The sequence below is a fragment of the Coenobita brevimanus genome, chromosome 53, assembly GCF_032717465.1.
Source record: "Coenobita brevimanus isolate Jiangsu-jjx chromosome 53, ASM3271746v2, whole genome shotgun sequence".
Classification (NCBI taxonomy): Eukaryota; Metazoa; Arthropoda; class Malacostraca; order Decapoda; family Coenobitidae; genus Coenobita; species Coenobita brevimanus.
This window is the reverse complement of record NC_137006.1, coordinates 26,892,446-26,917,932: the sequence shown is the minus strand read 5'-3', so window position 1 is coordinate 26,917,932 and position 25,487 is coordinate 26,892,446.

The following is a 25,487-nucleotide window of genomic DNA, read 5'->3' as shown; positions in this document are numbered from 1 at the left end:
TGCGAGCGAGCGAGTTAGTGTGCGTGAAAGCGTGCGTGCTAGCTCAAAGATCTTTCAGAGACGGTTATTTGTTACGGTGAATTTGTGAAACCGGCAGTTTCATGAAATCCCTAGGCAAATCGTGAAATGAGTGACTCAGGATGGATTAATTTAGATGAGGTTAATTTAGGCTGCGGTTAGGTTAGGCTGGGATAATCTAGGTTAAGCTTAGGTTAGGTTAGGCTAAGTTAGTTAGGTTAACTTAGATGAATGGTTAACATTATTTGGCGTTCATTTAAATTAACCTAAACTAACTTAACGTAACTAACCTACATTAACCTTACCTAGCTTAACCTAACCTAAGCTTAACCTAGATTATCCCAGCCTAACCCAACCGCAGCATAAACTAACCATACCTAATGAATCCATCCCAATTCACACTCATTTCACGAACTGACTAGGGATTTCATAAAATCACCAGTAACACAAATTCACTAGCATATATAAGATCTAACCCCATCAGCCTGACGTCTTCTTTTCATATTATATTCATACCACCTCCAGACGATTTATTTAAATAAGACTTTTCGAACAAGAGAGCTGCAGGTATACTCTGTTCAGTTTAACTTGCCCTAAAATTGCCATCCCTCCGCCTTGAATGCTGAGTTGTAACAAGATATGAGTACTTCAATATGGTATTAGTCACGAAAAGTGCTGCGGAAAGGATGTAGAGCCGTAGTATTTCTGCTGCTGAGCTACGTGAAATAATCTGCAAAAGAACAAGAATTTGGGCCAAATTAAAGTGAATGAACTGTAGCAAAAATTAAAATGTCAAAACGCGTCCTCTCGCTGAAAAGGTTAGCGTATTGCTATGGTCCTGTAGGATGCAACTCAACCCGGGACCTTTTAAAATTATTCTTACTATAATTCATTCATTTTAACTAGGCTGAGATTTTCTTCCTTTTGCAGCTTAGTTCGTGTACATCAGTGGCAAAATAAAACAACACTGTGGCTCAACCTCCTTTCCACAGAACTTCGTGATTACCAACTCTGGTGTTAATTTCTTGCTTCAGCTCAGCATTCAGGATATGACAGATGGCAATTTTACACCTAGTGTGTGAATAGGGTGACCCCCAAACTACTTTGATCAACCTAGGAGTGGCTTTTCAAACTGAGTGGGTTAGATGCAGTTCTTATTAACGCCTTCACTACTTGGTGGTCTAGCCTAAGATGAATAAACTCGTCTAGCGGTAGCAAGTAAAATTTTCGAAAAACACACAAGGTAGACTCGCTCACACGAGAAGCGCTTTTTTTTCCACGAGATTAAATTTTGTAGAAAGCAATCAACTAACCCTCTCTAGGTGGGGATAACTCTCGTATTCTATTCCAGCCTGTGCCAGACTACCGTGCTCAGGTGGGAGTGTCATGAGAGTGTCATGAAAGTGTCATGAGCCGTATGAAAGAACTGTGACAAACTGGTATATGTACAGTGCAATTTAAATCGGTACAGATGTCAGTTTTTCAATTGGTTGTTTATTCTGGTCAGCCACTACTGAGCAATATTTGTGTTTGGATAATAGTTGGTTGCAGCCACCATCCGCTCACTCGATGTACTGCTACCTTTTTGTGGGTTAAGGCGCTCCAACCAATTGTAGACAATAAGAAATTGAGTACAGTGCCTGGATTGAGTATCTTGCTTACATTAAACCACTCAGGGATTAGATGACTGGTTATTCACTAGACCTGGACCCCTGTACTTCTAATGTGGCAATGAAAGATGAAGCGGGAACATAAACAACTGTGTAATGCATGTTGTATCATTACCATTATCGTTATAATGCTCAGTATTATCATTAGTTGGGTACTACTACTACTACTACTACTACTACTACTACTACTACTATTACTACTACTACTACTACTACTACTGCTACTATTACTGCCACTGCTACTACCACTGCTACTACTACTTCTGTTACTTTTACTGCTTCAGTTACTACTTCTGTTACTACTACTACTGCTACTACTACTACTGCTACTACTACTACTACTACTACTACTACTACACCAAACTACGTGCACAGTACACACCACACTTCCTTAAAAAAAAAATATATGGCGTCGAATAACATAGCCTCGGAGTCCCCAGGGGGAGGGGACCATAAATGCCCCCACCTTCTGCCCCTCTCCCTGTGACGACTCAAGATGCCTGGATCCTCTGTCTGACTCTCTTCTTCATTTCTGCAACATTCGTGGCCTTTCCTCTAACTTTCGCTCTGTTGAGAACCACCTCTCCTTCTCTAAACCTCACCTTCTTTTTCTAACTGAGACTCAGCTGTCTCAGTCAGCTGACAGCAGACCCTTTTCTGTATCCTCCTACTTTCTCTATACTCATTTCAAAGCCAGAGGTGGCTGTTGTGTATATACACGCAACAAGTTATCTTGCTCTCGTGTTCCTGAACTCGATTCTTCTAAATTCTCTACACTCTGGCTTAGGCTTTCTTGTCATTCTCTGACTAAATATATTTGCGCCGTTTATTTATCTCCTAATTCTACTGACTATCAAAAATTCTTTGACCATCTTACTTCTACGATGGAACACATTCTATCCAATTCTCCTTTCTCTGAAATCTCCATTCTAGGAGATTTCAATGTTCACCATCACCTTTGGCTTTCCTCTCCTTTCACTGATCCACCTGGTGAACAAGCTTACACCTTTTCTATCCTTAATGACCTAGAGCAGCTTGTACAACACCCTTCTCGTATCAATGACCACCTTGGAGAGAGCTCCAACATATTTGACCTCTTCCTTACAACTAACCCTTCTGCTTACACTGTTAATCTTTTCTCTCCGTTGGGCTCCTCTGATCACAACCTTATCACGTTAACCTGTCCTATTGCTCCGGTACGGCCTGCAGACCCTCCAAAGAAAACATCGCCTGTGGCACTTTGGAGCTGCAGATTGGGAGGCCCTCAGGCAGTACTTCTTTGAATTTCTCTGGAATGATTATTGTTTCAATGGCCGGGAGCCATCTGGGTGTGCCTTGCGCATTACAGAGGTTATTCTCTTGGGCATGAAAGCATACATTCTTTTCTCATATCCTTTGACTAATGCACGAAAGCCTTGGTTTAATCACGCTTGTTCTAATGCTGTCCGCAACAAGGAGAGGTCCTATAAAAGGTACCAGAGCCAATCCACCCCTGAATCACACATTTTATACGTTTCTGCCCGGAATCATACTAAGTCTGTTCTTCACTCTGCTAAAAATAATTTCATCCAAACTAAATGCTCTCAACTCTGTAACTCGAATTCTTCATGCTCCTTTTGGCACCTTGCCACAAACCTTTCTAACAACTTTACCTCATCATCCTTCCCTCCTCTTTTCTACTCAGATGGCTCTGTAGCTATTTCTTCTACTTATAAAGACTGTAGCACCAGTCGAGTAGACTGTAGCACCAGTCGAGCAGGGCAGTACTCCCGAGGTGGATGGAAAGCTGATGACAGGGAGTGCTGGAGCTCCCGTTTCATCAGCCCTCAGGACTAGTTCCTGACCATCCCCCTTTGCTGAACTTTTTCAGTGTCTCAGTTACACAGAGAGTAGGCCAGCATGCTCTCCAGTACAAATTTCTCTAACTATCTTCACCAAACTACATGCACAGTACACACTACACTTCCTATTCAAAAATCAACAAAAATGGCGTCTACTAATCAAGCCTCGGAGTCCCCAGGGGGGGGGGACCATAAATGCCCCCGCCATCCGCCCCTCTCCCGGTGAAGACTCGAGGTGCCTAGAACCACTGTCTGACTCTCTTCTTCTTCATTTCTGCAACATTCGCGGCCTTTCATCTAACTTTCGCTCTGTTGAGCACCATCTCTCCTCCTCTAAACCTCACCTTCTTCTTCTGACGGAGACTCAGCTGTCTGAGGCAACCGACAGCAAACCCTTTTCTGTATCCTCCTACTTTCTCTATACTCATTTCAAAGCCAAAGGTGGCTGTTGTGTATACATACGCAACGACTTATCTTGCTCTCGTGTTCCTGAACTTGATTCTTCTGAATTCTCCACACTCTGGCTTCGGCTTTCCTGTCATTCTCTGACTAAATATATCTGTGCTGTTTACTTATCCCCTAATTCTACTGACTATCAAAAATTCTTCGACTATCTTACTTCTACGATGGAACACATTCTGTCCATTTCTCCTTTCTCTGAAATCTCCATTCTTGGATATTTCAATGTTCACCACCACCTTTGGCTCTCCTCTCCTTTCACGGATCCACCTGGTGAACAAGCCTACATCTTTTCTATCCTTAATGACCTAGAGCAGCTTGTACAGCACCCTACCCGTATCCCTGACCGCCTTGGAGAGAGCTCCAACATACTTGACCTCTTCCTCACAACTAATCCTTCTGCTTACTCTGTTAATCTTTTCTCTCCGTTGGGCTCCTCCGATCACAACCTTATTACCTTAATCTGTCCTATCACTCCGGTACGGCCTGTGGACCCTCCAGGGAAACGTCGTCTGTGGCATTTTGGAGCCGCGAACTGGGAGGCCCTCAGGCAGTACTTCTTTGATTTTCCCTGGAATGATTATTGCTTCCATGGCCGTGAGCCATCTGAGTGTGCCTTGCGCATTACGGAGGTTATTCTCTCGGGCATGGAAGCATACATTCCTTTCTCATATCCTTTGACTAACGCAAGAAAGCCTTGGTTTAATCACGCTTGTTCTAATGCTGTCCGCAACAAGGAGAAGGCCTACAAAAGGTACCGGAGCCAACCCACCCCTGAATCACATCATCTTTACGTTTCTGGCCGGAATCGTGCTAAGTCTGTTCTTCGCTCTACTAAAAATAATTTCATCCATACTAAATGCTCTCAACTCTCCAACTCGAATTCTTCCCGCTCCTTCTGGCACCTTGCCAAAAATCTTTCTAACAACTTTACCTCATCATCCTTCCCTCCTCTTTTCTACTCTGATGGTTCTGTAGCTATTTCTTCTAATGATAAAGCAGATCTCTTCGGACAGACTTTCTCCTCCAATTCCACCTTAGACGATTCCGGTGCTGTTCCTCCATCACTTCTCCCCTCTGACTTCCTCATGGCTGACATTAAAATTTCTTCAGTTGATGTATTTTCTACCATCACTGGCCTCAGTACTAACAAGGCATATGGGCCTGATGGGGTCCCTCCTGTTGTTCTCAAGAACTGTGCTTCTGTGCTTCCACCCTGCCTAGGCAAACTCTTTCGCCTTTGTCTGTCAACTTGTACCTTTCCTTCTTGCTGGAAGTTTGCTCTCATTCAGCCAGTCCCAAAGAAGGGTGACCACTCCCAACCCTCCAATTATCGTCCAATTGCTTTAACGTCCTGTATTTCAAAAGTTTTCGAGTCAATTCTTATTAGAAAAATTTTAAGCCATCTTTCCTATCACAACCTTCTTTCCGATCGTCAGTATGGGTTCCGTCAGGGACGCTCCACTGGCGATCTTCTCACCTACCTTTCAGACTCCTGGTCATCCTCCTTTCGGGACTTTGGCGAAAGCTTTGCCATTGCACTTGACATCTCAAAGGCTTTCGATCGAGTCTGGCATAAATCTTTAATTTCCAAACTGCCCTCCTACGGTTTCTATCCTTCTATCTGTGCCTTCATCGCTAGCTTCCTTTCTGGTCATTCTATAGCCACTGTTGTAGACGGCCATCGTTCTTCTCCTAGATCTATCAACAGTGGTGTTCCTCAGGGCTCTGTCCTATCACCAACTCTCTTCCTTTTATTCATCAATGATCTTCTAAGCTGTACATCTAACCCTATCCACTCATACGCTGATGACTCCACCCTTCACCTTTCCATTCGGTTCCCGCAACGCCCATCTCAACAGTTACTTCAAGAAACAAGGGATGAGGCTATGGCACACCTAATGTCTGACTTGGCTCGTATCGCTGACTGGGGTAAAAATAATATGGTTGTCTTTAATGCATCTAAGACTCAGTTCTTACACCTATCAACCCGACAAAATCTTCCACAGGTATACCCATTAATGTTTAATAATATTCAGCTTAATCCTGCATCATCCTTGATCATGCTTGGGGTTTCATTTACTCGGGACTTATCTTGGAAAGACCATATTACATCTCTTGTACAATCTGCTTCCAAGAGATTGGGTGTGCTAAGCCAACTCCGCTCTTTCTTTACCCCTGCACAATTGTTGACTCTATACAGGGGTTTTATCCGCCCCTGTGTGGAGTACAACTCTCATGTGTGGGGAGGCTCCCCACATACAGCTCTTCTCAATAGGGTGGAGTCAAAGGCTTTTCGTCTCATTAACTCTCCTCCTCTTACTGACTCCCTTCAACCTCTGTCTCTTCACCGCACTGTTGCATCTTTACCTCTTTTCTATCGCTACTTTAATGGTCACTGCTCCTCTGAACTGTCTGCTTGCATTCCTCCACTTCTACGACGGGCGCGTAGCACCCGTCTGGCAGCAAACTCTCATCCCTTTTCTGTCCAACTCTCTAATGCAAGAGTTAACCAGTATGCTAAACTAGATGTGTCTAGGCATTTCGAAATGAATTATCTTGCTTTTGGTCTGCGTTTGTTCAAGTTCCTGGGGACAGAATAACTCATTTTTCGAAAAGGTTTGTGGCCATTGGTTCTTTGTGGGGAAAAAAATCACTGACATTATTAATCTGCCACCCATACCCAATTCGTAAACCTTGATAATACCTTTTCTTCAGACGATTTTGTTCAGGTTAGGAACTGCTGTGTGAGAGACGAGTGTCGCTTGTGTGTCTGTATGTGTCGAGTGTATGTCGTATTTGTGCCGTCGTGTGTGTGTGTGTGCATGTGTGCGTGCTTGTGCGTGTGTGTGTGTGTGTGTGTGTGTGTGTGTGTGTGTGTGTGTGTGTGTGTGTGTGCGCGCGTGCTTGCGTGCGTGCGTGCTTGCGTGCGTGCTCGCGTGCGTGCGAGCGAGTTAGTGTGCGTGAAAGCGTGCGTGCTAGCTCAAAGATCTTTCAGAGACGGTTATTTGTTACGGTGAATTTGTGAAACCGGCAGTTTCATGAAATCCCTAGGCAAATCGTGAAATGAGTGACTCAGGATGGATTAATTTAGATGAGGTTAATTTAGGCTGCGGTTAGGTTAGGCTGGGATAATCTAGGTTAAGCTTAGGTTAGGTTAGGCTAAGTTAGTTAGGTTAACTTAGATGAATGGTTAACATTATTTGGTGTTCATTTAAATTAACCTAACCTAACTTAACGTAACTAACCTACATTAACCTTACCTAGCTTAACCTAACCTAAGCTTAACCTAGATTATCCCAGCCTAACCCAACCGCAGCATAAACTAACCATACCTAATGAATCCATCCCAATTCACACTCATTTCACGAACTGACTAGGGATTTCATAAAATCACCAGTAACACAAATTCACTAGCATATATAACATCTAACCCCATCAGCCTGACGTCTTCTTTTCATATTATATTCATACCACCTCCAGACGATTTATTTAAATAAGACTTTTCGAACAAGAGAGCTGCAGGTATACTCTGTTCAGTTTAACTTGCCCTAAAATTGCCATCCCTCCGCCTTGAATGCTGAGTTGTAACAAGATATGAGTACTTCAATATGGTATTAGTCACGAAAAGTGCTGCGGAAAGGATGTAGAGCCGTAGTATTTCTGCTGCTGAGCTACGTGAAATAATCTGCAAAAGAACGAGTATTTGGGCCAAATTAAAGTGAATGAACTGTAGCAAAAATTAAAATGTCAAAACACGTCCTCTCGCTGAAAAGGTTAGCGTATTGCTATGGTCCTGTAGGATGCAACTCAACCCGGGACCTTTTAAAATTATTCTTACTATAATTCATTCATTTTAACTAGGCTGAGATTTTCTTCCTTTTGCAGCTTAGTTCGTGTACATCAGTGGCAAAATAAAACAACACTGTGGCTCAACCTCCTTTCCACAGAACTTCGTGATTACCAACTCTGGTGTTAATTTCTTGCTTCAGCTCAGCATTCAGGATATGACATGGCAATTTTACACCTAGTGTGTGAATAGGGTGACCCCCAAACTACTTTGATCAACCTAGGAGTGGCTTTTCAAACTGAGTGGGTTAGATGCAATCCTTATTAACGCCTTCACTACTTGGTGGTCTAGCCTAAGATGAATAAACTCGTCTAGCGGTAGCAAGTAAAATTTTCGAAAAACACACAAGGTAGACTCGCTCACACGAGAAGCGCTTTTTTTTTTTCCACGAGATTAAATTTTGTAGAAAGCAATCAACTAACCCTCTCTAGGTGAGGATAACTCTCGTATTCTATTCCAGCCTGTGCCAGACTACCGTGCTCAGCTGGGAGTGTCATGAGAGTGTCATGAAAGTGTCATGAGCCGTATGAAAGAACTGTGACAAACTGGTATATGTACAGTGCAATTTAAATCGGTACAGATGTCAGTTTTTCAATTGGTTGTTTATTCTGGTCAGCCACTACTGAGCAATATTTGTGTTTGGATAATAGTTGGTTGCAGCCACCATCCGCTCACTCGATGTACTGCTACCTTTTTGTGGGTTAAGGTGCTCCAACCAATTGTAGACAATAAGAAATTGAGTACAGTGCCTGGATGGAGTATCTTGCTTACATTAAACCACTCAGGGATTAGATGACTGGTTATTCACTAGACCTGGACCCCTGTACTTCTAATGTGGCAATGAAAGATGAAGCGGGAACATAAACACCTGTGTAATCCATGTTGTATCATTACCATTATCGTTATAATGCTCAGTATTATCATTAGTAGGGTACTACTACTACTACTACTACTACTACTACTACTACTATTACTACTACTACTACTGCTACTATTACTGCCACTGCTACTACCACTGCTACTACTACTTCTGTTACTTTTACTGCTTCAGTTACTACTTCTGTTACTACTACTACTGCTACTACTACTACTGCTACTACTACTACTACTACTACTACTACACCAAACTACGTGCACAGTACACACCACACTTCCTTAAAAAAAAAAAAATATGGCGTCGAATAACATAGCCTCGGAGTCCCCAGGGGGAGGGGATCATAAATGCCCCCACCTTCTGCCCCTCTCCCGGTGACGACTCAAGACGCCTGGATCCTCTGTCTGACTCTCTTCTTCATTTCTGCAACATTCGTGGCCTTTCCTCTAACTTTCGCTCTGTTGAGAACCACCTCTCCTTCTCTAAACCTCACCTTCTTTTTCTAACTGAGACTCAGCTGTCTCAGTCAGCTGACAGCAGACCCTTTTCTGTATCCTCCTACTTTCTCTATGCTCATTTCAAAGCCAGAGGTGGCTGTTGTGTATATATACGCAACAAGTTATCTTGCTCTCGTGTTCCTGAACTCGATTCTTCTAAATTCTCTACACTCTGGCTTAGGCTTTCTTGTCATTCTCTGACTAAATATATTTGCGCCGTTTATTTATCTCCTAATTCTACTGACTATCAAAAATTCTTTGACCATCTTACTTCTACGATGGAACACATTCTATCCAATTCTCCTTTCTCTGAAATCTCCATTCTAGGAGATTTCAATGTTCACCATCACCTTTGGCTTTCCTCTCCTTTCACTGATCCACCTGGTGAACAAGCTTACACCTTTTCTATCCTTAATGACCTAGAGCAGCTTGTACAACACCCTTCTCGTATCAATGACCACCTTGGAGAGAGCTCCAACATATTTGACCTCTTCCTTACAACTAACCCTTCTGCTTACACTGTTAATCTTTTCTCTCCGTTGGGCTCCTCTGATCACAACCTTATCACGTTAACCTGTCCTATTGCTCCGGTACGGCCTGCAGACCCTCCAAAGAAACATCGCCTGTGGCACTTTGGAGCTGCAGATTGGGAGGCCCTCAGGCAGTACTTCTTTGAATTTCTCTGGAATGATTATTGTTTCAATGGCCGGGAGCCATCTGGGTGTGCCTTGCGCATTACAGAGGTTATTCTCTCGGGCATGAAAGCATACATTCTTTTCTCATATCCTTTGACTAATGCACGAAAGCCTTGGTTTAATCACGCTTGTTCTAATGCTGTCCGCAACAAGGAGAGGTCCTATAAAAGGTACCAGAGCCAATCCACCCCTGAATCACACATTTTATACGTTTCTGCCCGGAATCATACTAAGTCTGTTCTTCACTCTGCTAAAAATAATTTCATCCAAACTAAATGCTCTCAACTCTGTAACTCGAATTCTTCATGCTCCTTTTGGCACCTTGCCACAAACCTTTCTAACAACTTTACCTCATCATCCTTCCCTCCTCTTTTCTACTCAGATGGCTCTGTAGCTATTTCTTCTACTTATAAAGACTGTAGCACCAGTCGAGTAGACTGTAGCACCAGTCGAGCAGGGCAGTACTCCCGAGGTGGATGGAAAGCTGATGACAGGGAGTGCTGGAGCTCCCGTTTCATCAGCCCTCAGGACTAGTTCCTGACCATCCCCCTTTGCTGAACTTTTTCAGTGTCTCAGTTACACAGAGAGTAGGCCAGCATGCTCTCCAGTACAAATTTCTCTAACTATCTTCACCAAACTACATGCACAGTACACACTACACTTCCTATTCAAAAATCAACAAAAATGGCGTCTACTAATCAAGCTTCGGAGTCCCCAGGGGGGGGGACCATAAATGCCCCCGCCATCCGCCTCTCTCCCGGTGAAGACTCGAGGTGCCTAGAACCACTGTCTGACTCTCTTCTTCTTCATTTCTGCAACATTCGCGGCCTTTCATCTAACTTTCGCTCTGTTGAGCACCATCTCTCCTCCTCTAAACCTCACCTTCTTTTTCTGACGGAGACTCAGCTGTCTAAGGCAACCGACAGCAAACCCTTTTCTGTATCCTCCTACTTTCTCTATACTCATTTCAAAGCCAAAGGTGGCTGTTGTGTATACATACGCAACGACTTATCTTGCTCTCGTGTTCCTGAACTTGATTCTTCTGAATTCTCCACACTCTGGCTTCGGCTTTCCTGTCATTCTCTGACTAAATATATCTGTGCTGTTTACTTATCCCCTAATTCTACTGACTATCAAAAATTCTTCGACTATCTTACTTCTACGATGGAACACATTCTGTCAATTTCTCCTTTCTCTGAAATCTCCATTCTTGGATATTTCAATGTTCACCACCACCTTTGGCTCTCCTCTCCTTTCACGGATCCACCTGGTGAACAAGCCTACATCTTTTCTATCCTTAATGACCTAGAGCAGCTTGTACAGCACCCTACCCGTATCCCTGACCGCCTTGGAGAGAGCTCCAACATACTTGACCTCTTCCTCACAACTAATCCTTCTGCTTACTCTGTTAATCTTTTCTCTCTGTTGGGCTCCTCCGATCACAACCTTATTACCTTAACCTGTCCTATCACTCCGGTATGGCCTGTGGACCCTCCAGGGAAACGTCGTCTGTGGCATTTTGGAGCCGCGAACTGGGAGGCCCTCAGGCAGTACTTCTTTGATTTTCCCTGGAATGATTATTGCTTCATTGGCCGTGAGCCATCTGAGTGTGCCTTGCGCATTACGGAGGTTATTCTCTCGGGCATGGAAGCATACATTCCTTTCTCATATCCTTTGACTAACGCAAGAAAGCCTTGGTTTAATCACGCTTGTTCTAATGCTGTCCGCAACAAGGAGAAGGCCTACAAAAGGTACCGGAGCCAACCCACCCCTGAATCACATCATCTTTACGTTTCTGGCCGGAATCGTGCTAAGTCTGTTCTTCGCTCTACTAAAAATAATTTCATCCATACTAAATGCTCTCAACTCTCCAACTCGAATTCTTCCCGCTCCTTCTGGCACCTTGCCAAAAATCTTTCTAACAACTTTACCTCATCATCCTTCCCTCCTCTGTTCTACTCTGATGGTTCTGTAGCTATTTCTTCTAATGATAAAGCAGATCTCTTCGGACAGACTTTCTCCTCCAATTCCACCTTAGACGATTCCGGTGCTGTTCCTCCATCACTTCTCCCCTCTGACTTCCTCATGGCTGACATTAAAATTTCTTCAGTTGATGTATTTTCTACCATCACTGGCCTCAGTACTAACAAGGCATATGGACCTGATGGGGTCCCTCCTGTTGTTCTCAAGAACTGTGCTTCTGTGCTTACACCCTGCCTAGGCAAACTCTTTCGCCTTTGTCTGTCAACTTGTACCTTTCCTTCTTGCTGGAAGTTTGCTCTCATTCAGCCAGTCCCAAAGAAGGGTGACCACTCCCAACTCTCCAATTATCGTCCAATTGCTTTAACGTCCTGTATTTCAAAAGTTTTCGAGTCAATTCTTATTAGAAAAATTTTAAGCCATCTTTCCTATCACAACCTTCTTTCCGATCGTCAGTATGGGTTCCGTCAGGGACGCTCCACTGGCGATCTTCTCACCTACCTTTCAGACTCCTGGTCATCCTCCTTTCGGGACTTTGGCGAAAGCTTTGCCATTGCACTTGACATCTCAAAGGCTTTCGATCGAGTCTGGCATAAATCTTTAATTATCAAACTGCCCTCCTACGGTTTCTATCCTTCTATCTGTGCCTTCATCGCTAGCTTCCTTTCTGGTCGTTCTATAGCCACTGTTGTAGACGGCCATCGTTCTTCTCCTAGATCTATCAACAGTGGTGTTCCTCAGGGCTCTGTCCTATCACCAACTCTCTTCCTTTTATTCATCAATGATCTTCTAAGCTGTACATCTAACCCTATCCACTCATACGCTGATGACTCCACCCTTCACCTTTCCATTCGGTTCCCGCAACGCCCATCTCAACAGTTACTTCAAGAAACAAGGGATGAGGCTATGGCACACCTAATGTCTGACTTGGCTCGTATCGCTGACTGGGGTAAAAATAATATGGTTGTCTTTAATGCATCTAAGACTCAGTTCTTACACCTATCAACCCGACAAAATCTTCCACAGGTATACCCATTAATGTTTAATAATATTCAGCTTAATCCTGCATCATCCTTGATCATGCTTGGGGTTTCATTTACTCGGGACTTATCTTGGAAAGACCATATTACATCTCTTGTAAAATCTGCTTCCAAGAGATTGGGTGTGCTAAGCCGACTCCGCTCTTTCTTTACCCCTGCACAATTGTTGACTCTATACAGGGGTTTTATCCGCCCCTGTGTGGAGTACAACTCTCATGTGTGGGGAGGCTCCCCACATACAGCTCTTCTCAATAGGGTGGAGTCAAAGGCTTTTCGTCTCATTAACTCTCCTCCTCTTACTGACTCCCTTCAACCTCTGTCTCTTCGCCGCACTGTTGCATCTTTATCTCTTTTCTATCGCTACTTTAATGGTCACTGCTCCTCTGAACTGTCTGCTTGCATTCCTCCACCTCTACGACGGGCGCGTAGCACCCGTCTGGCAGCAAACTCTCATCCCTTTTCTGTCCAACTCTCTAATGCAAGAGTTAACCAGTATGCTAAACTAGATGTGTCTAGGCATTTCGAAATGAATTATCTTGCTTTTGGTCTGCGTTTGTTCAAGTTCCTGGGGACAGAATAACTCATTTTTCGAAAAGGTTTGTGGCCATTGGTTCTTTGTGGGGAAAAAAATCACTGACATTATTAATCTGCCACCCATACCCAATTCGTAAACCTTGATAATACCTTTTCTTCAGACGATTTTGTTCAGGTTAGGAACTGCTGTGTGAGAGAGGAGTGTCGCTTGTGTGTCTGTATGTGTCGAGTGTATGTCGTATTTGTGCCGTCGTGTGTGTGTGTGCATGTGTGCGTGCTTGTGCGTGTGTGTGTGTGTGTGTGTGTGTGTGTGTGTGTGTGTGTGTGTGTGTGTGTGTGTGTGTGTGTGCGTGCGTGCGTGCTTGCGTGCGTGCTCGCGTGCGTGCGAGCGAGTTAGTGTGCGTGAAAGCGTGCGTGCTAGCTCAAAGATCTTTCAGAGACGGTTATTTGTTACGGTGAATTTGTGAAACCGGCAGTTTCATGAAATCCCTAGGCAAATCGTGAAATGAGTGACTCAGGATGGATTAATTTAGATGAGGTTAATTTAGGCTGCGGTTAGGTTAGGCTGGGATAATCTAGGTTAAGCTTAGGTTAGGTTAGGCTAAGTTAGTTAGGTTAACTTAGATGAATGGTTAACATTATTTGGCGTTCATTTAAATTAACCTAACCTAACTTAACGTAACTAACCTACATTAACCTTACCTAGCTTAACCTAACCTAAGCTTAACCTAGATTATCCCAGCCTAACCCAACCGCAGCATAAACTAACCATACCTAATGAATCCATCCCAATTCACACTCATTTCACGAACTGACTAGGGATTTCATAAAATCACCAGTAACACAAATTCACTAGCATATATAACATCTAACCCCATCAGCCTGACGTCTTCTTTTCATATTATATTCATACCACCTCCAGACGATTTATTTAAATAAGACTTTTCGAACAAGAGAGCTGCAGGTATACTCTGTTCAGTTTAACTTGCCCTAAAATTGCCATCCCTCCGCCTTGAATGCTGAGTTGTAACAAGATATGAGTACTTCAATATGGTATTAGTCACGAAAAGTGCTGCGGAAAGGATGTAGAGCCGTAGTATTTCTGCTGCTGAGCTACGTGAAATAATCTGCAAAAGAACGAGAATTTGGGCCAAATTAAAGTGAATGAACTGTAGCAAAAATTAAAATGTCAAAACACGTCCTCTCGCTGAAAAGGTTAGCGTATTGCTATGGTCCTGTAGGATGCAACTCAACCCGGGACCTTTTAAAATTATTCTTACTATAATTCATTCATTTTAACTAGGCTGAGATTTTCTTCCTTTTGCAGCTTAGTTCGTGTACATCAGTGGCAAAATAAAACAACACTGTGGCTCAACCTCCTTTCCACAGAACTTCGTGATTACCAACTCTGGTGTTAATTTCTTGCTTCAGCTCAGCATTCAGGATATGACAGATGGCAATTTTACACCTAGTGTGTGAATAGGGTGACCCCCAAACTACTTTGATCAACCTAGGAGTGGCTTTTCAAACTGAGTGGGTTAGATGCAGTCCTTATTAACGCCTTCACTACTTGGTGGTCTAGCCTAAGATGAATAAACTCGTCTAGCGGTAGCAAGTAAAATTTTCGAAAAACACACAAGGTAGACTCGCTCACACGAGAAGCGCTTTTTTTTCCACGAGATTAAATTTTGTAGAAAGCAATCAACTAACCCTCTCTAGGTGGGGATAACTCTCGTATTCTATTCCAGCCTGTGCCAGACTACCTTGCTCAGCTGGGAGTGTCATGAGAGTGTCATAAAAGTGTCATGAGCCGTATGAAAGAACTGTGACAAACTGGTATATGTACAGTGCAATTTAAATCGGTACAGATGTCAGTTTTTCAATTGGTTGTTTATTCTGGTCAGCCACTACTGAGCAATATTTGTGTTTGGATAATAGTTGGTTGCAGCCACCATCCGCTCACTCGATGTACTGCTACCTTTTTGTGGGTTAAGGTGCTCCAACCAATTGTAGACAATAAGAAATTGAGTACAGTGCCTGGATGGAGTATCTTGCTTACATTAAACCACTCAGGGATTAGATGACTGGTTATTCACTAGACCTGGACCCCTGTACTTCTAATGTGGCAATGAAAGATGAAGCGGGAACATAAACAACTGTGTAATGCATGTTGTATCATTACCATTATCGTTATAATGCTCAGTATTATCATTAGTAGGGTACTACTACTACTACTGCTACTACTACTACTACTACTACTATTACTACTACTACTACTACTACTACTGCTACTATTACTGCCACTGCTACTACCACTGCTACTACTACTTCTGTTACTTTTACTGCTTCAGTTACTACTTCTGTTACTACTACTACTGCTACTACTACTACTGCTACTACTACTACTACTACTACTACACCAAACTACGTGCACAGTACACACCACACTTCCTTAAAAAAAAAAAAATATGGCGTCGAATAACATAGCCTCGGAGTCCCCAGGGGGAGGGGACCATAAATGCCCCCACCTTCTGCCCCTCTCCCGGTGACGACTCAAGACGCCTGGATCCTCTGTCTGACTCTCTTCTTCATTTCTGCAACATTCGTGGCCTTTCCTCTAACTTTCGCTCTGTTGAGAACCACCTCTCCTTCTCTAAACCTCACCTTCTTTTTCTAACTGAGACTCAGCTGTCTCAGTCAGCTGACAGCAGACCCTTTTCTGTATCCTCCTACTTTCTCTATACTCATTTCAAAGCCAGAGGTGGCTGTTGTGTATATATACGCAACAAGTTATCTTGCTCTCGTGTTCCTGAACTCGATTCTTCTAAATTCTCTACACTCTGGCTTAGGCTTTCTTGTCATTCTCTGACTAAATATATTTGCGCCGTTTATTTATCTCCTAATTCTACTGACTATCAAAAATTCTTTGACCATCTTACTTCTACGATGGAACACATTCTATCCAATTCTCCTTTCTCTGAAATCTCCATTCTAGGAGATTTCAATGTTCACCATCACCTTTGGCTTTCCTCTCCTTTCACTGATCCACCTGGTGAACAAGCTTACACCTTTTCTATCCTTAATGACCTAGAGCAGCTTGTACAACACCCTTCTCGTATCAATGACCACCTTGGAGAGAGCTCCAACATATTTGACCTCTTCCTTACAACTAACCCTTCTGCTTACACTGTTAATCTTTTCTCTCCGTTGGGCTCCTCTGATCACAACCTTATCACGTTAACCTGTCCTATTGCTCCGGTACGGCCTGCAGACCCTCCAAAGAAACATCGCCTGTGGCACTTTGGAGCTGCAGATTGGGAGGCCCTCAGGCAGTACTTCTTTGAATTTCTCTGGAATGATTATTGTTTCAATGGCCGGGAGCCATCTGGGTGTGCCTTGCGCATTACAGAGGTTATTCTCTCGGGCATGAAAGCATACATTCTTTTCTCATATCCTTTGACTAATGCACGAAAGCCTTGGTTTAATCACGCTTGTTCTAATGCTGTCCGCAACAAGGAGAGGTCCTATAAAAGGTACCAGAGCCAATCCACCCCTGAATCACACATTTTATACGTTTCTGCCCGGAATCATACTAAGTCTGTTCTTCACTCTGCTAAAAATAATTTCATCCAAACTAAATGCTCTCAACTCTGTAACTCGAATTCTTCATGCTCCTTTTGGCACCTTGCCACAAACCTTTCTAACAACTTTACCTCATCATCCTTCCCTCCTCTTTTCTACTCAGATGGCTCTGTAGCTATTTCTTCTACTTATAAAGACTGTAGCACCAGTCGAGTAGACTGTAGCACCAGTCGAGCAGGGCAGTACTCCCGAGGTGGATGGAAAGCTGATGACAGGGAGTGCTGGAGCTCCCGTTTCATCAGCCCTCAGGACTAGTTCCTGACCATCCCCCTTTGCTGAACTTTTTCAGTGTCTCAGTTACACAGAGAGTAGGCCAGCATGCTCTCCAGTACAAATTTCTCTAACTATCTTCACCAAACTACATGCACAGTACACACTACACTTCCTATTCAAAAATCAACAAAAATGGCGTCTACTAATCAAGCCTCGGAGTCCCCAGGGGGGGGGGACCATAAATGCCCCCGCCATCCGCCCCTCTCCCGGTGAAGACTCGAGGTGCCTAGAACCACTGTCTGACTCTCTTCTTCTTCATTTCTGCAACATTCGCGGCCTTTCATCTAACTTTCGCTCTGTTGACCACCATCTCTCCTCCTCTAAACCTCACCTTCTTTTTCTGACGGAGACTCAGCTGTCTGAGGCAACCGACAGCAAACCCTTTTCTGTATCCTCCTACTTTCTCTATACTCATTTCAAAGCCAAAGGTGGCTGTTGTGTATACATACGCAACGACTTATCTTGCTCTCGTGTTCCTGAACTTGATTCTTCTGAATTCTCCACACTCTGGCTTCGGCTTTCCTGTCATTCTCTGACTAAATATATCTGTGCTGTTTACTTATCCCCTAATTCTACTGACTATCAAAAATTCTTCGACTATCTTACTTCTACGATGGAACACATTCTGTCCATTTCTCCTTTCTCTGAAATCTCCATTCTTGGATATTTCAATGTTCACCACCACCTTTGGCTCTCCTCTCCTTTCACGGATCCACCTGGTGAACAAGCCTACATCTTTTCTATCCTTAATGACCTAGAGCAGCTTGTACAGCACCCTACCCGTATCCCTGACCGCCTTGGAGAGAGCTCCAACATACTTGACCTCTTCCTCACAACTAATCCTTCTGCTTACTCTGTTAATCTTTTCTCTCCGTTGGGCTCCTCCGATCACAACCTTATTACCTTAACCTGTCCTATCACTCCGGTACGGCCTGTGGACCCTCCAGGGAAACGTCGTCTGTGGCATTTTGGAGCCGCGAACTGGGAGGCCCTCAGGCAGTACTTCTTTGATTTTCCCTGGAATGATTATTGGTTCCATGGCCGTGAGCCATCTGAGTGTGCCTTGTGCATTACGGAGGTTATTCTCTCGGGCATGGTAGCATACATTCCTTTCTCATATCCTTTGACTAACGCAAGAAAGCCTTGGTTTAATCACACTTGTTCTAATGCTGTCCGCAACAAGGAGAAGGCCTACAAAAGGTACCGGAGCCAACCCACCCCTAAATCACATCATCTTTACGTTTCTGGCCGGAATCGTGCTAAGTCTGTTCTTCGCTCTACTAAAAATAATTTCATCCATACTAAATGCTCTCAACTCTCCAACTCGAATTCTTCCTGCTCCTTCTGGCACCTTGCCAAAAATCTTTCTAACAACTTTACCTCATCATCCTTCCCTCCTCTTTTCTACTCTGATGGTTCTGTAGCTATTTCTTCTAATGATAAAGCAGATCTCTTCGGACAGACTTTCTCCTCTAATTCCACCTTAGACGATTCCGGTGCTGTTCCTCCATCACTTCTCCCCTCTGACTTCCTCATGGCTGACATTAAAATTTCTTCAGTTGATGTATTTTCTACCATCACTGGCCTCAGTACTAACAAGACATATGGGCCTGATGGGGTCCCTCCTGTTGTTCTCAAGAACTGTGCTTCTGTGCTTACACCCTGCCTAGGCAAACTCTTTCGCCTTTGTCTGTCAACTTGTACCTTTCCTTCTTGCTGGAAGTTTGCTCTCATTCAGCCAGTCCCAAAGAAGGGTGACCACTCCCAACCCTCCAACTATCGTCCAATTGCTTTAACGTCCTGTATTTCAAAAGTTTTCGAGTCAATTCTTAATAGAAAAATTTTAAGCCATCTTTCCTATCACAACCTTCTTTCCGATCGTCAGTATGGGTTCCGTCAGGGACGCTCCACTGGCGATCTTCTCACCTACCTTTCAGACTCCTGGTCATCCTCCTTTCGGGACTTTGGCGAAAGCTTTGCCATTGCACTTGACATCTCAAAGGCTTTCGATCGAGTCTGGCATAAATCTTTAATTTCCAAACTGCCCTCCTACGGTTTCTATCCTTCTATCTGTGCCTTCATCGCTAGCTTCCTTTCTGGTCGTTCTATAGCCACTGTTGTAGACGGCCATCGTTCTTCTCCTAGATCTATCAACAGTGGTGTTCCTCAGGGCTCTGTCCTATCACCAACTCTCTTCCTTTTATTCATCAATGATCTTCTAAGCTGTACATCTAACCCTATCCACTCATACGCTGATGACTCCACCCTTCACCTTTCCATTCGGTTCCCGCAACGCCCATCTCAACAGTTACTTCAAGAAACAAGGGATGAGGACTATGGCACACCTAATGTCTGACTTGGCTCGTATCGCTGACTGGGGTAAAAATAATATGGTTGTCTTTAATGCATCTAAGACTCAGTTCTTACACCTATCAACCCAACAAAATCTTCCACAGGTATACCCATTAATGTTTAATAATATTCAGCTTAATCCTGCATCATCCTTGATCATGCTTGGGGTTTCATTTACTCGGGACTTATCTTGGAAAGACCATATTACATCTCTTGTAAAATCTGCTTCCAAGAGATTGGGTGTGCTAAGCTGACTCCGATCTTTCTTTACCCCTGCACAATTGTTGACTCTATACAGGGGTTTTATCCGCCCCTGTGTGGAGTACAACTCTCATGTGTGGCGAGGCTCCCCACATACAGCTCTTCTCAATAGGGTGGAGTCAAAGGCTTTTCGTCTCATTAACTCTCCTCATCTTACTGACTCCCTTCAACCTCTGTCTCTTCGCCGCACTGTTGCATCTTTATCTCTTTTCTATCGCTACTTTAATGGTCACTGCTCCTCTGAACTGTCTGCTTGCATTCCTCCACCTCTACGACGGGCGCGTAGCACCCGTCTGGCAGCAAACTCTCATCCCTTTTCTGTCCAACTCTCTAATGCAAGAGTTAACCGTTACTCCCAGTCTTTCATTTATGCAACAGGTCAGCTCTGGAACTGTTTCCCTCTATCTGTTTTTCCTGCTGCCTATGATCTCCAGTCTTTCAAACGCAGTGTGTCCAGGCATCTCAAAATGATCGGATCTTGAATTTGGCTCTCTATTGTATTTTGTTTTTCTCTTGGAGGGAACTGTTACTGCGGGCCATGGCCTTTGGTTCCTTCTTCCTCGCATTAAAAAAAAAAAAAAAAAAAAGATCTCTTCATTCAGACTTTCTCCTCCAATTCCACCTTAGACGATTCCAGTGCTGTTCCTCCATCACTTTTCCCCTCTGACTTCCTCATGGCTGACATTAAAATTTTTTCAGATGATGTATTATCTGCCATCACAGGCCTCAATACTAATATGGCATATGGGCCTGATGGAGTCCCTCTTGTTGTTTTCAAGAACTGTGCTTCTGTGCTTACACCCTGCCTAAGCAAACTCTTTTGCCTTTGTCTACTTGTACCTTTCCTTCTTGCTGGAAGTTTGCTCTCATTCAGCCAGTCCCAAAGAAGGGTGATCATTCCCAACTCCCTAACTATCGTCCAATTGCTTTAACATCCTGTATCTCAAAAGTTTTCGAGTCTGTTCTTAATAGAAAAATTTTAAAGCATCTTTCCTATCACAACCTTCTTTCTGAAGGTCAGTATGGGTTCCGTCAGGGACGCTCCACAGGTGATGTTCTCACCTACATTTTAGACTCCTGGTCATCCTCCTTTCGGGACTTTGGCAAAAGCTTTGCCATTGCACTTGACATCTCAAAGGCTTTCGATCGAGTCTGGCATAAATCTTTAATTTCCAAACTGCCCTCTTACGGTTTCTATCCTTCTATCTGTGCCTTCATTGCTAGCTTCCTTTCTGGTCGTTCTATAGCCGCTGTTGTAGACGGTCATCGATCTTCTCCTAGATCTATTAACCCATTGGATCCCAGAGTTGCTGGGCGAGGCATTGCACTGGGAGGGTACTAAGCGTACTGCCCTCTGCCTACCGGCTCATAGTCGCGAAGCTCATAGGTCCCTGCCTGGGGGTTCCCTACTTTATTAGGATGTGGAAAGTCCCAGGTCTCTCCAGTACTCTGGACCACTGGGCTCCAATGGGTTAACAGTGGTGTTGTTCAGGGCTCTGTCCTATCACCAACTCTCTTCCTTTTAATCATCAATGACCTTCTAACCTGTATATCTAACCCTATCCACTTATACGCTGATGACTCCACCCTTCACCTTTCCATTCGGTTCCCGCAACGTCCATCTCAGCAGTTACCTCAACAAAGGATGAGGCTATGGCACACCTAATGTGTGACTTGGCTCGTATCTCTAACTGGGGTAAAAATAATCTTGTTGTTTTTAATGCATCAAACACTCAGTTTTTGTATCTATCAACCCGACAAAATCTTCCACAGGTATACCCACTAATGTTTAATAATATTCAGCTTAATCCTACATCATCCTTGAACATGCTTGGGGTTTCATTTACTCGGGACTTATCTTGGAAAGATCATATTAAATCTCTTGTAAAATCTGCTTCCAAGAGATTGGGTGTGCTAAGCCGACTCTGTTCCTTCTTTACCCCTGCACAATTGTTGACTCTATACAGGGGTTTTATCCGCCCCTGTGTGGAGTACAACTCTAATGTGTGGGGGGGCTCTGCACATACAGCTCTTCTCAATACAGTGGTGTTAAAGGCTTTTTGCCTCATTAATTCTCCTCCTCTTCCTGACTCCCTTCAACCTCTGTCTCTTTGCTGCACTGTTGCATCTTTATCTCTTTTCTATCGCTACTTCAATGGTTACTGCTCCTCTGAACTGTCTGCATGCATTCCTCCACCTCTACGACGGGCACGTAGCACCCGTCTAGCAGCAAACTTTCATCCTTTTTTTGTCCAACTCTCTAATGCAAGAGTTAACCGCAACTCCCAGTCCTTCATTTATGAAACAGGTCAACTCTGGAACTGTCTCCCTCTGTCTGTATTTCCTGCTTCATATGATCTCCAGTCTTTCAAACGCAGTGTGTCCAGGCATCTCAAAATGATCGGATATTGAACTTGTCTCTCTCTTGTATTTTGTTTTTCTCTTGGAAGGAACAGTTTTGCGGGTTTGTTGCCTTTGGTTCCTTCTTCCTCACATAAAAAGAAAACTACTACTACTACTACTACTACTACTTTTTTTTTTTTTTTTATAAAAGAATGGAGGAAGGAAAAACAAATGGGAAAAAAAAAATAATAATCCATACACCAGATTACTGGTGTCCTCTATTCATAAAATATCTGTAACAGTTAGACTTGAACAGTTGTGGGTTGAAATTTGGAGGAAAACAACTCTGGGGAAGCGAGTTCCAGAGAGATGCAGTTCAGGGAATGAAAGAATTCTTATAGACAGAAGTTCTGCAATATGGTTGAGTGACATTCCAGTCATGAGCGCTACCAGATGCCCGTGTAGCACAAGGGAAGGCATGGAGAGGTGGCACCATGGACGCAACTTCGTCTGAGCATTTGCCAAAAAAATATCTGTAAAATAATGCAAGGGAGGCAACATTCCTTCTTACTTGCAGGGGAGGTAGTTTATATGTAATGGCAGGGTTGTTAATGATTCTAACAGCTTTATTCTGAATTTTGTCTAGTTGTCTTAATGCAACCTCTCCACAACCATTCCACAAGGGTGAGCAATATTCAAGCTGAGAGCACACATGACTCTTATAAATTATAGCTAACTGCTCATCGGCGAAGAAGTTACGGACTCTGTACAATAATCCAAGTTTCTTTGAGGCGGTTTTAGCAAGTGATCTGACATGAGAGGTCCAGCTGAGGGCACTGTTAAGTGAGACACCAAGAATTTCAATACTTTTGGAGATGGGAATATTAGTAGCACTGAAGGTAATGTACGAATCTGGCAATATCTGTCTATTAGTAAACTGTATATATTTAGTTTTACTAGCATTAAAAGAGACAAGGTTGTTTTGTCCCCATTCACTGATTGTAGCTAGATCTTGATTTATGGAGATGGCTGTACTGAGTTGAGAGGTAGAGATATTAGACTTTGTAAATGGATGTCTGAGTGCGAATGAACTATGTAGTGTTGAGTCACCTGCATATGAGTGAACGGGATTGTGAGTGACAGATAAGAGATCATTAATATGAACCAGAAATAGGGTTGGTGCCAGAACTGATCCCTGCGGCACGCCGGCGTTAATTGAGTGGAAATTCGAATATACATCATCTACTTTTACTCTTATTTTCCTGTCACTAAGATAAGAAGAAATCAAAGGAACAAAAGACGTTAGTCCATAGCAAGGGAGTTTGGACAGTAGGGAACTGTGCCATACTCTGTCGAAAGCTTTAGAGATATCAAGAGCTACTGCATGAGTTTCTCCAAAAAGATCAATTGATTGATGGATGGTATGAGTTAAGAGATTGAGTATGTCAATGGTGGATCTTTCGTGGCGAAAACCGTATTGTCTATCACTAATTAAGTTGTTGGATTCAAGATGTTTAACAATATGCTTATTAATTAAAGTTTCAAATACCTTACCAAGAGAAGATATGACAGCTATTGTTCTGTAATTGGAGGGGTCAGACGAACTTCCTTTCTTCGGAACTGGGTGGATATTGGCTTCTTTCCATGAATTTGGGAATAAAGAAGTACGTATGCATAGTCTGAATAATTTGGCTAGGACAGAGTCAAGTTCAGGGGAACACTTTTTCAAAACAATTGGCGGAATTCCATCTGGGCCTGGAGCTTTGTTGGTAGGTAAATTGTCTAGGATGGATTTTACGAATCTTGTCTGTATTTTAAGTGGGGGCAATTTCGGGAGAATCAAGTTCCAGTACTGAGACATTCTGGCTGGTATCATCTATGGTAGAGTTTCTTGCAAAGGTACTAGCAAAGATATCTGCTTTCCCACGTGGGTCATTTGTAATATTGCCATCTGAAGATTTTAGTGGGGGAATGGAAGATGACTTGTTAAAGTTATTACTGAAAGAATTAAGAGTTGACCAGAATATTCTATTGTCATTAGGGTTGTTAAGTAGTTTTGATGCTTGCTTTTGAAGAAAGTTTGATTTAGATAGATTTATTACAGCTTTTGCATGATTTCTAGCAATTTTAAATTGGGAGAGTGATTCAGATGTTTTTGATTTTAAGTAAGAGTTACATGCTAATGACTTTTGGGCTCTTGCTCTGGCACAATTGCCATCAAACCATTTTGGAGAGTTTGATCTTTTAGTGAATTGTTGACTTGGTATGAATAAATCCATACCAGCTAGTATTAAGTCGCAAATGTGGGACTGGGTAGAATTGGGATCACTAGAGAAGAAAGACTGACATGGATCATCAGCAAGATAATTTCTAAATCCATCCCAGTCTGCCCTGTCAAAGTGCCATCGGGTCATCCTGACAGGTTCAGAATGGGGAGGTGTAGGAGGGTTAACTAATGAGGCTTTGATGAGATTGTGGTCAGAGGATCCAAGTGGTGACAGTACCTCTATCCTGTATTGATCTGGATTATTTGTCAAGAATAAATCCAAGAGATGGGCCTTATGGTCAGGATTATCAGGTATTCTGGTTGGTTGCTTTACCAACTGGGTGAGATTAAACGATTCCGCAAACAGCTCGCATTCTAGACCAGCGTCGTCAGTCCGGGCAGAATGCAATAACCATTCAACATTGTGTATGTTAAAATCACCCAAAATGGTAATTTCATTGCCAAGGGCAAGGTCAAGGTTACTCAACTGAGTGGATATGGAATCAAATACACTGGGTTCCGAAGAAGCATTGGGGGAACGCTAAACTACACAGATATATTTGGTAATGTTTTGGCAATTTAATTTATATAATGAGTAATCAAAACTGGATGAAGTGAAGTTTAAAATAGTATCAACTGCATATTGGGATTTGATATAACAACAGGTGCCGCCCTTGTTTCGAAAGTTTGTAAGGAGATGGTAACCGGGAAAACAAAATGGAGATATATCGGTAGAGGGTGAGATTTGTGGTTCTGTGAGGAAAAGGGCCAAAGGGGATATGGACTGAAGGAAAAAATGAACTGAGTTTAAATTTGTGGTGAGGCCGCGGATGTTAGTAAAAAATGAGGCCGCATCATCACCTCTTCGCCGACGAGCATTCCCGGAAATAGC